This window comes from Peromyscus californicus, unplaced genomic scaffold, assembly GCF_007827085.1.
Source record: "Peromyscus californicus insignis strain IS unplaced genomic scaffold, ASM782708v3 Scaffold_11__1_contigs__length_118956290, whole genome shotgun sequence".
Taxonomy (NCBI): Eukaryota; Metazoa; Chordata; class Mammalia; order Rodentia; family Cricetidae; genus Peromyscus; species Peromyscus californicus.
In genome coordinates, this window is record NW_026294402.1 from 34,421,163 (window position 1) to 34,434,700 (window position 13,538).

A 13,538-nucleotide genomic window follows, 5' to 3' on the forward strand; every position below is an offset into this window, starting at 1 on the left:
CATTTTCACAGTCAAAGTCTCCTGGCCAAAGAGATGGCAAAAGAACCTTTTGTTGGCAAGAAAGGGGCTTGTTCCTAAAATGAGCCTAGAGGAGACACATTGTGTGTGCGTGAGGCCCCAGTCTCACATTAGTCCCGGGGAACTATACTATGGTTTAGCATCCAGATTCCAGAATCCGGCTTCAATTCAAAAAATCCACCTTTCTCAAGCCATGTGGCCTTGAGAAAGTCTACTGAATTCTCTAAGCCTCAGCTCCATCACTTACTCAAAAAGGCAGTGATGAGAGCACCCCCAGGTTGTCAGGGGTCCATGACATATAGAGAGCAAGGGCTCAATGCATTCCTACATCTCTGGGGATTTCTAAACCAGTGTCCCCCTGATCCACCACCATACTCTAGAAGAGCCACCTGCTCCTCGGCTATCCTTCCTGGCATAGGTTTTCTCTACCTTTTCCAAGTTTTTCCTATTGCACGATTGTTAGGGACCTACACCTGTATTGCCTAAACAATACAGCAGAACAACAATTTACATAGAATTTCTACAGAATTAAGTATTACAGATAACCTAGAGACTTTTTGTGTCTTTTGGGTGTGTGATACTTTCTAGGTCAGTATTCACTGAGTGGGTACTATGCTCCTGACCCAGGTCCAGCATAACAACATTGCAAAGACAGGCCCAATGAACTCCTTGGCCTCTAACTTTAAAAAGAATAAGAAATGGCATTAACCAAATACAAATCAGTAGTTCACAGGGAAAGGCATATCTAATCAAGACATATTACCTCTGTCTTTCAAAATGAACACAGCTTATAACCATTGTGCTAATTTATCAGCTGACAGGTCATGGTGGGATGCTCGGCTAACCTACCCTAAGTCAGTTTGCGGTAAATATTTCTTGATTAGTCTGCTCTTCATGTGAAAGCACTGGCCAGAGAAGCTCTCCAGTATCTGCTGCCATCCTTTACTGACACAGGAACTCCCTCCTTGCATGGCAGGTCCAGAAATAGTGCTGTTATATGTTCTGCTTCCGTCACTGCCAATGAATACAGGCGTCTTGGGATACAGCAGGCTGAACTGAATGAGCATGGATTTTGAATTTCTCACATTCCACCAGCAGGATATTTTCTTATTTCTGCATGGGATTAAGAAAGCAGCAAAGCAGGTGTGGGGATTGAGTGTGGGGGGCTAGAATCACCTAAAGATTCTGATACCAGATGCATTCTTTCAACATCCCAACAGTGTTGCTATGATCTATTGATAAATAAAACACTGATTGGCCAGTAGCCAGGCAGGAAGTATAGGCGGGACTAGCAGAGAGGAGAATTGGGGGAACAGGAAGGCGGAGAAGAGGAGACGCCAGCCTGCCGTACAGGGAACAACAATATAAAGACAGCAGGTAAAGCCATGGAACACGTGGCGACATATAGATTAACAGAAATGGGCTGAGTATAAGTGTAAGAGCTAAACAATGGTAGGCCTGAGCTAATGGCCCAACAGTTTAAATAATATAAGTGTCTATGTGTTTATTTTATAAGTGGGCTGTGGGACTGCGGGAGGCTTGGCAGGACCCGGAGAGAAGCTCTCCAGCTACACAACAGACATTAGACCAGCCTAATAGCTCAGCGTCTTTTGTCTTGATACTAACGCTCTTAATAAACATACCTACAACCTTTTAAATTATGCCACTGGCCATATTTGATGGTTATGGGACTATGGGGCACCCAATGCTGGTATGGATCATGATAAAGGATTGTTTTGGTTTAGTTGAAGGAGAGTCTCACAATGTAGCCTTGGCTGTCTTGGAACTCACTATGTAAACTAGGCTAGCCTTAGACTCATAGAAACCCTCCTGCCTCTGCCTCCCAAGTGCTAAGATTAAAGGCATGTACCCCACACCTGGCCCCCATGATGAAGCTTGTACATGGATCCATGGTGAGCTTGGGAATAGTCAGAGTAACACAGTAAGTTTTAAAGGGATCAATATATTCAATTATTTAGTTTTCAATAGTACCTCCTTTTTAATTTTGTGTTAAACTATTCCTTAAATGTAAGTAGGGGCAGTAGTAGTTTTATATCCTAATTTGGTTACCTTTCATGGATCCAATAAATATCTGGAAATGTCTCCCTCTGGAAGAAGGCTATTATGATTCTAAGAGTTCGTGATCCACTATAGGAGACTGAGAACAGAGATGGGGTCTTCTGAGATCCTCTGTCATTCAGTGCTATGGTGGTTTTAATTTAATTGGCCCCCATAAGCTCATAGGGAGTGGCACTATTAGGAGGTGTGACCTTGTTGAAGGAAGTGTGTAACTGTAGGGGTAGGCTTTAAGGTCTCTTTTGCTTAAGCTTCGCTCAGTGTCACAGTTCATTTCCTGTTGTCTTCTGATCAAGATGTAGCCAGCACCATGCTCCCTGCCATGATGATAATGGACTAAACCTCTGAAAAGTAAGGAGTTAACCATCTGTAAGCAAGATGGACAGAACCACTGAAATTGTAAGCGATCCACTCCAATTAATGTTTTCCTTATAAGAGTTGCTATGGTCATGGTGTCTCTTCACAGCAATAGAAACCCTAACTAAGACAAATGCCATCTGGGTCACAGAGGTTCCTAATGAGACGTGAATGCATTAACAATGCCTTGAAGATATGTTGGTGGCACCCAAGTTTATATGGGCATCTACAACTCCCTTAACCTCAGCCACAGATTCCCATTGTTCCTGAACAATGTCACCAAGATGCCTCAGGCATTCCAATTATCTAAGCCCAGATCTATACCTCCTGACTGACCTGCTGTAATACCTCAATGAACAGCACCATGGTGATCAGGTCACCTATTCAAGACAGAGAACTCACCTTAGACACCTTCCCTCTCACCTACCATTTTAATTAGGTAAGAAGTCAACCAATCTTAGCTCCAAACTACGGCTAAAGTTTATCTTGGGCCAGCATTGGTTTTACCTATCTGCTGTGGGATGGTCTGTATGTCAAATGTGTTGCTGATTGGTCAATAAATAAATCACTGATTGGTCAGTGGCCAGGCAGGAAGTATAGGCGGGACAAGGAGGAGAATAGAGCTGGGAAGTGGAAGGCTGAGTCAGAGAGACACTGCCAGCCGCCATGATGAGAAACAGCATGTAAAGATGCCGGTAAGCCATGAGCCATGTGGCAAGGTATAGATTAATGAAAATGGATTAATTTAAGCTGTAAGAACAGTTAGCAAGAAGCCTGCCACGGCCATACAGTTTGAAACCAATATAAGTCTCTGTGTTTACTTGGTCGGGTCTGAGCAGTTGTGGGACTGGCGGGTGGCAGAGATTTATCCTGACTGTGGGCCAGGCAGGAAAACTCTAGCTACACCTATCAGTCCTCATCTTTCTGTCTGCAACTGCACTCTTTCCTACTTTTTAATTCAACAAACACTGTTCAGTCTATCTTATGCCAGGGGAAGTAGAAGATTCCACAGTTTCTGTAGAGCAAAAAAATAAAATAAAATAATAAAGCCTGGAGTTCCTTATAAAATAGAGAAAAGCCAACATGTAAAAAAATAAAATAAAAATGAGCCAGGCATGGTAGATCATGCCTATAATGCTAGCAATGGGTAGACTAAGGCAGAGAGATTATTTTGAATTTAAGGCCAGTCCAACACAGTGAGTTTCAGGATAGCCTGAGCTATCCTTTTGAATATCTCAAAAGAGCAGTCCACTGATAAATAAAATATCAAAGCTGGAGCAAAATGAGGAAACTATCATATTTACATACTGGGGAACAGGAAGGTCTTCAGATCTGATGGTAGCTCAGAGTCCTTGTCTGCAGTATTTTGGCTATCTCAGGACATTCTGAGGCTTCAGAACGTTTCTATTCTGTGCCTGTATTTCTCATTTCATCTTCGGCCTTGTCTTCTTCTACTGGAGGCTAAACCCCAACCACGGAGACACCTGCTTGCTGGCTCCCTCTGCTGTCTAGAAGGCCTCCATGTAAGCAGCTGTCATTCAGTGAGCATTCAACTCAACTTAGCAATGTCCTTGAATCTCCATAGTGGCTCTTTCATGTGGACACCCTTATTCACAAAGAGACAGACCAGCAAAGGCCAAGGTAACTCACTGAAGCTCACAGAAACAGATGATGAACATGCTGGAATCGGAACTCAGAGACATCCACCTCCAGTCACAGCTAGTCCATTTCCCTCAGTGATCTACCCCATAGCCACTTTCCTGACCAACCTCCTACCAGCTTGCCCAGTCAAGAAGTACTTCTGCGCTTCCCCAGGGACAGTCATTTCTCTTCTGCTCCTTACTTTGCTTTTTTGTTTTGTTTTTCTTTGTTGTGGTGGTTGTTTTGGCTTTTTGAGACAGGATTTCTCTATTATGCCGCTCTAGCTGTTCTGGAATTCTCTATGTAGAGGAGACCAGCCTCAAACTCACAGAGATCCACCTGCCTCTGCTTCCCAAGTACTGGGATTAAAGGTGTATGCCACCATGCCCAGCTGACTCTCATTATCTTGTACTGCCATAATTTGTTTACCTATCTGCCTCTCCCTAAAACTGGTAAGCAACTGCTCACAGTAGATGAAAAGTTTCTGCACCCCAATATTAAGCCTCTCAGCAGACACAGAAATCCAAATCAGACCAAATCAAGAAAAAGCCCAGGTTTAATGGGTAAAACATTCCCGGATGATTTTCTGGCCCCCAGAGAGGAGATGGGGAAGAGAGACTGAAAAACCATATGTCTGTTTTCTGGGGGGTGGTTTAAATACCCTGGAGGTGGTCTTGAGCATCTCTGGGGGAGGAGCCGTGTTTGGCGGGCTTTCTGAGATGAGGCAGGGTTTGGGGAGAGAGAGATGGGGGGGGGGGGGGGGGCTTGAGGTGAGCTTCTACCAGAAGGGTAACCATGTGCAATTCTTCTCTAAAACCCCTACACCTGACTCTGCTGCCATAAAAGTGCAATTACTATGCCTCCACTGAAGGATTCACAAACGCCTCTAGTCTCTCTTCTCAAGAGATTAAAAACTGTCTGAACACAATATATATCTTAAAGAAACAAAACAGACAGTGTCATGAAAAGGCAGTCTCAGAATCCAGACTCCTGGAAGTGAAGTCACTCCTCCAAGCCCTCCTCCAGGAAATGAACAGAATCAAACAAGGATGTTGTCATCAGAACTGGCCACGCCTCCATCAAAAAGCTATTTCATTCTGTAGTAATTTAGCTCAGTGTGTTGGAGCTGGGAGGAATTCTGAAAGCTGAACCTCAGAAACAAAACAGGGAAGGCTAAGGTAAGAGGGTGCATTTACATGTATTTAGGCCTGCGAGTCATAATAGGAATTTTGATTCAGCTGTTTGCAGGCTTTCATGCATTCTCACGGTCCAGGGAATCCAGCCATACCATAGTGCCTCTGTGTGTGGGCTGCAGGCCTTCTCCTGGGCCTACACAACTGAGCTCCTTGTGGAAGAGCATCTTGGATCAGTTCAAGATGGTTTAACTTTGAGTTATAAGCTTTGTGCAGAACTGATGGACACCATGGGTGGTGTCTTTATAAACCACATAAGTTATACTGTACACAGTTCTGCCTAAGAGCACAGGACGATCATGGGTCCCCTACTATAAGGCTCATTCATGACTTGATGGTTCACAAGCCAAGTTGGAAGATGCCTGCAATAACTGTTCCAAAGAGCTTGAATCAGAGAAGGCTAAAAGAAGTTCCCAGGTTGAAGAGTCTCAGTTCCGGCAACTCCGTGGTCCGGCACCTGAGAACAAATGCTAATCTCAGGAATGAATGATCCAGCTGAGTTCTGGTTTACACCAGATGACCTGAGGTCTACACCAAGGCGTGGAAAGGCCTAAGAACAACAGCTATGTGTGCTTCTACCTCCGCAGGCAAACCACACAATACAACCGCATCTCTCCAAACCAACTCCAGAATGCCCCGGTGTGCCCGAGGCCACACCTTACCCAGACTCTATCCTATTATCACGGCCCAAGAGCGAGCAGATTGATAACAAACCTCTTACAGCTTCAAGAGCTCAGTCACTGGCCTCAGCATGACACACATCGGGGACAGCAGCATTCCAACCCGACGGCCAACTGCACAGAGCAGACCAAACACAACCCGGGTGCCTGCTCCCGCAACTGCCAGTGCACACTGCCAACGAGGACGGGGGCACAGCACCTTGTGCCGTCCCACGTACGGAGTGGGCATTTAAATATTTGTGATAGTAGGGAAGCAGAGACACAGTCCTGGGAGCTCTGTTCCCATTCAGCTCGTTCCCCTAGCTCCTCTTCAAGTGTGTGATAGATCTCATCCGACATAAACAACAGACAAATGTCGTTTTCACCTTGGTATAGGCTAAAAAATGAAAGCTCAGAGAGGTTAAGTAACTTGGTTCCAATCACACAACACGTAGAAATGGAAGAATCACTAAGATCTGTGATTCCAAGAGACCTGTCCAGACCGTTCTGCACTCAGGCTACTCGGGCCTCCTTTCCCATACTCTCTTCCATACACATCACAGGGGACCCAACCTGCTCCAGAAGTCTGAGCCTCTCCGAGTCTTCCACCTCTGGGAGAAGGGAGACCCTGCCATCTGGCCAAAGCTGCAAAGGCCAGGGTACAGGTGTCTCCTGGCACACAGGGCTTGGGGAGGGGCCGTTGAGACTCGCCTCCCAAAATGCCCCATCCACTCCCAATGGCTCAGGCTCTGTGTTTGGAAAAATACACAGAAAAAAAAAAAAAAATGTCCAATTGCCAGCAGCAGCCAACAGACTAAGAACACTACTCAGCAACGCCCCCTAGTGTGTCCAGGACCGCAGGTGCAGCACCAGGCCACTATTCCCCTATGGAGGCTCAGACCAGCCTGACATGGGAGCTCCCAGGAGCTTGGGGAGGGGACAGCACAGCACCTGCCACTCAGGCACCAAGGCCTCACCAAGCCCAAGGCCAGTGTCTGCTACAGGATAAGGTGTCTCTGCTCCTGAGCCTTTCAAGCTCACAACTCCTCCCAGCCCACACAACAGCTAGAGAGGGAGGAGCCCAGAGGTTGACCGTGTCTAAACTCATGGAGCAAGAGAGTCTGGAAGAGGAGAGGAAGAAGACAGAGGACAGGAGGGCCAAAAGGAGGCAGGACAAAGATTAAAAAAAAAAAGCAACAGAACACTGAAGAATAGCTAAAGAAAAAGACAGGCCGGGCGAGTGAGGCCCGCAAATGCCCTAGACACGACCACCCTCCCGACCTCCACCATCCACAAGCTCTGGTGTGTGGACAGAGTGGGTGGCCAGGGTGCTGTGGAGCATCAGGCACACCCTCCCTCCCCTCTCCTGCGGTCATTTCCCTCTCCTGGCACAGCCCTGCCTGCTCCTGAGTGCTGAGCTGAGGGAGAGGAGGGGAGAGAGAGTGAACCAAAGGCGGAACTCGCCGAGCGAAACCACTTACGCACAGTGCGGCCGGCAGCATTTCCATCCTACCTTTGCAGTCGCCATGTCGGCCGGATCCATGATCCCGGCTTGGCCTAGGGAGCAGCAGCACCATCCGGGGAGAAAAGGCAGAGTCACAAATGTCCACCCAGAAAGAGGACACCACCCCTCTGGAAGGGAGGCCAGGAGAATGAGACCTACTTCCATTCTCCAGGGGGCCCCCCCTGGTACCTCCGCTGTTGGTAATGGAGGAAAGCATCCTGGGCTTCCCAGCCAGCTGGGGAAGCAGGCCTGTCTGTAACCCCACACATGCCCATGAGCCCCCAGTCAGTCCATTTCCCCTCCCCTGGTACTTGGTCTCAGAAGGCCAGTGTGGGTCTCCCCAGGCTCCCCCTGCTGGGGGAGAGGATGCAGAGTGGAGGCCCTGCCCGCCCCCCATCACTGCCAGCTGGTACCCACAAATCAGGACAAGGAGCACATGTGGGCAGAGGCTGCTGGAAGGCGCCGGACCAGTGCTGGGGTAGAAGGAAGGGCAAAGGCGTGGGCTGGTGGGGACAGGTGTGAAGGTGCAGGCACTCAAATGGAAGCAGGAGAAGGTGCTGTGCAAGGAGGAGCTGGAGGCACAGGGCTGAGTGGCACAGCGAAGTGGAGCAGGCGAAGGGAAAGGAATGCCCCCGGTGAAGCCACTCACCTGGCAATAACATTCAGACTGACTGAGGCCTACACAGAAGCCAGGGGCGGGCGGTTCACGCCCACCCACCCCGCAACTCCACTCCCAGAGACTCACAGCCTCTGTCTAAAGGTACTTGAGAGCAGCAGGCAGCCGGGCTGGATCTGCAGAGGCCCCTAGCTCCGTTGGAGCAGCCTGATTGGCGGAGCAGGATGACTTCATCCAGCCCCATTCATCACTCTAGGTTTTCTGCCCAGCAGGGACAGTCAGCTCAACTTGCAGCAACTAACGGCTTCCTCTCCCGCCGCCGCTGCCGCCGGTAGAGAAAGCAGCTTAGAATAGGTTCTGTCTGTCAGGGGGCCCCTAGGCAAAGGGAACTAGCCAGAGTACTCCCGGCCTCAGGGAAGAGTGAGGCAGGTTCCTCACACTGCTAAGAACGGGCACTCAAAGCACCATGGCAGTATCCACCATCCGCATCCTGTCTGCCGGAGCCAGCTCCGGTAGAAGAGAGCACCATTCCTGAGAGGACACTTGGGTGAAGGTGCTGAGCTTCCTGCAGCTGCCCCACAGAAAATAAGATGTGGGAAAAACAGATCCAAGTCCTCCTCAAGCATGCTTCAGTACCTCCACTGTGGTCATTTCCTCCCCGTGAGCAAGGCTCACCTGACCTAGCTGTAAGGACATGGATTCCCTTGTATCCAGCATTCCAAGCCCATAGAGAGCTGCCAATAAATAAATAAATAAATAAATAAATAAATAAATAAATAAATAAATAAATAAATAAATAAATAAATAAAATTGTTTTAGAGAATGGGAGCTTACAGATATACACTTTACAAATTATGGATCCAAATCCCAGAAAAAAAAAGTTAGTGGACATCATCTCCACATAGGCTTTTACTTCAAGAAATCTCCTATTGGGGCAGGGAGATGGCTCAGTGGGTAAGGTGTTCGTTGCCAAACCTAAAAAACTGGGTTCAGACTCAAGGACATACATCATGGAGTGAACCGACTTCCACACACTGTCCTCTGACCTCTATACTGAGTGCTGTGCCCTGTGTGAGCAAGCACATACACAAATATAAATAAATGTAATTTTAAAGATATAATTACACCCCCCAAAAAAGCTACGATTCTTGGAGAAATGATCTGTCTTTTTTTTTTTTCCAAACTCTTCCCTTCCTCCCTAGACCTTGCTCAAAATCCAACCCCTAGACCAGAGGAAAAACCCAGGAAGGCAAAGGATCAGATATTAACCTAGAGTGAGAAAGAAGCCATGAATTGGAAGGCCACTTGTCTACTTCTTCCCCAGCTTCTCTTTGTTCTTTTTTTATTACCTTCCTTAGTTCAAGGCCAACTCCACACCATGAGTGCAAGTGAGCACAGAGCTCCACACAAAAAGCATCAGGACTCAAGGCTGGTTGCGGGCAGATCTGATACTTCTGCCCGAGAGTCATCATATTTCACCAATATTACCTGGATGAGCAGGAAGACCGTGTCTATGTGCTGGAAAAAAAAGTCTGACACTACAGGACAGCAGACTTGTTTAACTCAGTCTGCTCTCTGCCTGATGGCAAGTACTCCTGACACCAAATCACCATCAGGGAACACATCAAAGTGTCCATAACCCAGCAGCTGCAATCTGGCCTGCATGCAGGTCTCTGGATGTCTCCTTTGCTGTCCACTCCCCTGTGGGGGAGACTTAGGAGCAAAGCATGTCAGTCTGTGAGGCATAGAACAAAACAAGTCAGTCTATGAGCCACGAAGTCTAAACTCCATACCCCATTTTTGGACTCCAATCTCAGCACTGCCTTTGGTCATAGTTGGTTGAATCAATCGTGGTAGGCATAGCCCTTAAAGGGAACAACTCTTTTTTTTTTTTAATGTTTTGAATTATTGCCATTTCATTAAAGAGAAAATGACTCAATTTTCTTTCTCAAAACATCACCACACAAACACCATTCCCAGTATTCATCAATGCCTATGAGTTTGGCTTAATGACCGCAGTAATAAAACTGTCCACTCTCCATTTTCACAGGACTCCATAATCTGTCTCCAAATCCATCATCTCCTTGTATACCTATAGATACATGACACAAAGATGATTAATCTGAGCCTTGTGACTCGCCTAAGGTCACATGGTAAGCAACTGGAAACTGGAGTCAACCTCATATGAACTGGGTGCATACCTTCCTCCACAAACCTCCTAATCCCAGTTTCCCACCACTTCTCTGTACCTCCTCAGTCTGCTCCCAATTACTGAAGACTTAGAGAATAGAAAATATCAGTTAAGGCCAAGTGAGAGGCAGAGAATGTAGCTCAGTTGGTAGAGTGCTTGTATCCCATGCACGAAGCCCCAGGTTCAATCCCTAGCACCTCATAAACAGGACACAGTAATATATACATGTGGCAATCCCAGCATTTAGGAGCTGGAGACAAGAGGATCACAAGTTCAAGGTCATCCTTAGCTACATAGCAAGTTTGAAGTCAGCCTGAGCAACATAGCCCTGCCTCCCCCAAATAACAGCAAAAACTAATTCTAATTTACAGCCAAGAGAGGCTGAAGCAATGAATAAATAAACAGCAAGATGGCTCAGCAGATAAAAGGTACTTACCACAAAAGACTGATGGGTCAAGTTCAATCCCCAGAAACCATAGTGTAAGGAGGGAACCAACTCCCGAAAACTGTCCTCTGATTTCCATGTGTACTGTGGCATGTACGTGTGTATCAGCACTCACATACAAACACATCACGAAAACACATAATAATAATGATAAATGAAATATACTTTTTAATTTTAAAAATACATAAAATGGCAATTGATCTATAATTACCATTGAGATTTTTTTTTTGAAGATGGCAAATTATGAGATAAAATGTAATCAAAAACTGAGGGGGGACAGCTTGAGATTATCAAAAAAGTTATCGTGCACATTTAAAGAAGTCTCCTGTAGCTGGGTGGTGGTGGCACATGCCTTTAAACCCAGCACTTGGGAGGCAGAGGTAGGCAGATCTCTGAGTTTGAGGTCAGCCTGTTCTACAGAGTGAGTTCCAGGAAAGCCAGGGCTACAGAGAGAAACCATGTCTTGAAAATAAAACAAACAAATAAAAAAAAAAAAACTAGAAGTCTCCTGGTCCTGGTATGATGACTAATCCCAGCACTCAGGAGAAGTCTGAATCCAGACTGGGAAGAATTTCTAGGAAGACTGATTTTTAGATTAAAAAAGAATCAGCGATTTATTCATGTCCACTTTAGGGAAAAAAGGAGACCAAAGTACCTTACAAAAGCTCATTTCAACAACACAAGTTAAAATTGTCACAGGGGAGAGATTCATATCTTGGAACCTGGGGATCTGTTTTCTCCTGCCATCACAAACACATAATGCATGCATTCTATGAGATGAAAGCACATAGTGTCTTTTGTATCTGAAATGTTTGGGATCAGAATTGTTATGCATCTGGAAAATGTGTCTGTCTTTTTTTAAAGATTTTTTTTAGGCTTTCTCAGCTGAATCATTCTAATTCAAAATATCTAAAACCAAAATCCTCACCCAGGAGTAGAATTTAGGCCAATGCATATTTTTCTGAAACTCTGCTTAACATTTCATAAGCCCTCCCTCTATGGTCATAGTTGAATCTTCTGGTGGGGGGCAGAGGGGAAAAGGCCTTTCTCCTATTCAGTGAGGGGTACCCTTACTAGACTCCTTAAAAATCCAACAGCATGGCCGGCCGGTGGTGGCGCACGCCTTTAATCCCAGCACTCGGGAGGCAGAGCCAGGCGGATCTCTGTGAGTTCGAGGCCAGCCTGGTCTCCAAAGCGAGTTCCAGGAAAGGCGCAAAGCTACACAGAGAAACCCTGTCTCGAAAAACCAAAAAAAAAAAAAAAAAAAAAAATCCAACAGCATGGGGGCCGTGCCCCCCCTCATAAATCATCTTCTCTACTCAGAAGCCTGACAAGTCCTTTCTGGCTATTGTGTGGCCAATCCTCTCTGTACCTAGGCTGGCAATCAAATATGTAGATGGAAAACAGAAAGCCGGTACCTACAAAGGAGGACATTCTGTTTCATCAAAACCACACGGAAACCAACTCTGTGATCATCGAAGTCTGCCCAGTTTCTCCAATGATCCAAGCCATCTATCTACCTACTCGGCTCTTAAAGAACTATTACCCGATACAGTGGTGCACACCTGTAATCCCAGCACTCTCAAGGCAGGAGCAAGAGGAACCCCACAAGATCTGAGGCCAGCTAGTCTACAGAGTGAGTTCCAGACTAACTAGGACTACTTAGTAAGCTCTGCCTCAATCACACAAATAACAACCGTGACAACCAAATCCTTCCATGCATCCCTGGAAAGCGAACATGTGCTGTTGACAGTGTTGAGAAATCACCGGTGTGTTTCAAAAGGCAGCTCAGGCCTTGAACCTCCAGTATCAGGAAGAGTGTTATTTGGTACTGAACAGACAACATGGAAGGCATGGCAGCATGGAAGGGAGAAGGTGGTATCAGGTTTCAATGGTGGGGGAGGCATATAACTCAGAGTACAAAGAAAACTCTGAGAGAAAAAAAAAAAAAAAAAAGAGGAACTGAAAATTATATTTAAGAGGAGAAACTGGTACAGAGTGTGTAAGAGGCCACTGGTTCCATATGTCTTCTACTTAGCAGGAAGGACTTGCTATAATTCCTTATGAAATAACCCCTCTAGCCTATGCACTTGCTTTTAAAAATAGGAACCCAGCCGAGTGGTGGTGACACACGCCTTTAATCCCAGCACTCGGGAGGCAGAGGCAAGGCAGATCTCTGTGAGTTCGAGGCCAGCCTGGGCTACAGAGTGAGTTCCAGGAAAGGCACCAAAGCTACACAGAGAAACTCTGTCTGGAAAAAAAGAAAAAAGAAAAAAAGGAACCCGAAGCTCCCTGTTCTCCAACCGGTTTCATTTTGCCTACTATTTAGGGAAAGGGTGAGAAAAAGACACTCCTTTATAATAGTCTCTGTCTAGGGCAATTATTCTTACTAATCACTCTACCCTAGGCAATACTTTCTGACTGCTTAATCACTGCACTTAGGCACTAAGTTAAGGAGAGGAAATGATAAAGCCCCAGAAGCCCCAGAAGCCTTTGAGAAGACCAGGTTTTGACAGCAGAGTGCAAGGGGGTGTGGGAAGTAGAGTCTCCAGCTCCCTGAGCACAGATCTGAGGCAGAACACTGCACCTGCTGCTCTTAGAAGAGCCTTCATGGCAGCAGCCGCTTGTGAGGTTGGACTACGAGGAAGCCAATGGGATTGTTTCAAACCTTGGTCAGATAAACTTTCCTGGCACTGCATTTTGGGAGTTGTAGTTCTGAGCAGCAGGCATTTGGCAGCCATGTTTTCACGGCTTTAAGACTATGCCGCTGGATCTTTCTTCTGGTAGCAAGACTGCAAATCTACAGTCAGATGCCTTTCCGCAAAAGCTGAAATCCCT

General features: G+C 46.4%; 1 protein-coding gene across 5 annotated transcripts in view; it reads right to left on the bottom strand.

Moving 5' to 3' along the window:
• Gramd1b (GRAM domain containing 1B) overlaps positions 1-13,538 on the bottom strand; it is a 175,833-nt gene that overhangs the window by 92,462 nt on the left and 69,833 nt on the right. The window contains exons 1-2 of one of the 5 annotated variants that reach the window (XM_052757175.1): positions 8,098-8,168; positions 7,458-7,501 (exon numbers count right to left, since the gene is read on the bottom strand). The exons of 2 other annotated variants lie outside the window; for them this stretch is intronic. The gene's annotated coding sequence lies outside the window, so the exon portion shown is untranslated. Of the gene's footprint in view, positions 1-7,457; positions 7,502-7,865; positions 7,999-8,097; positions 8,219-13,538 lie in introns of those variants that run through there. 2 more of the 5 variants (XM_052757148.1, XM_052757166.1) reach the window with 2 other exon arrangements.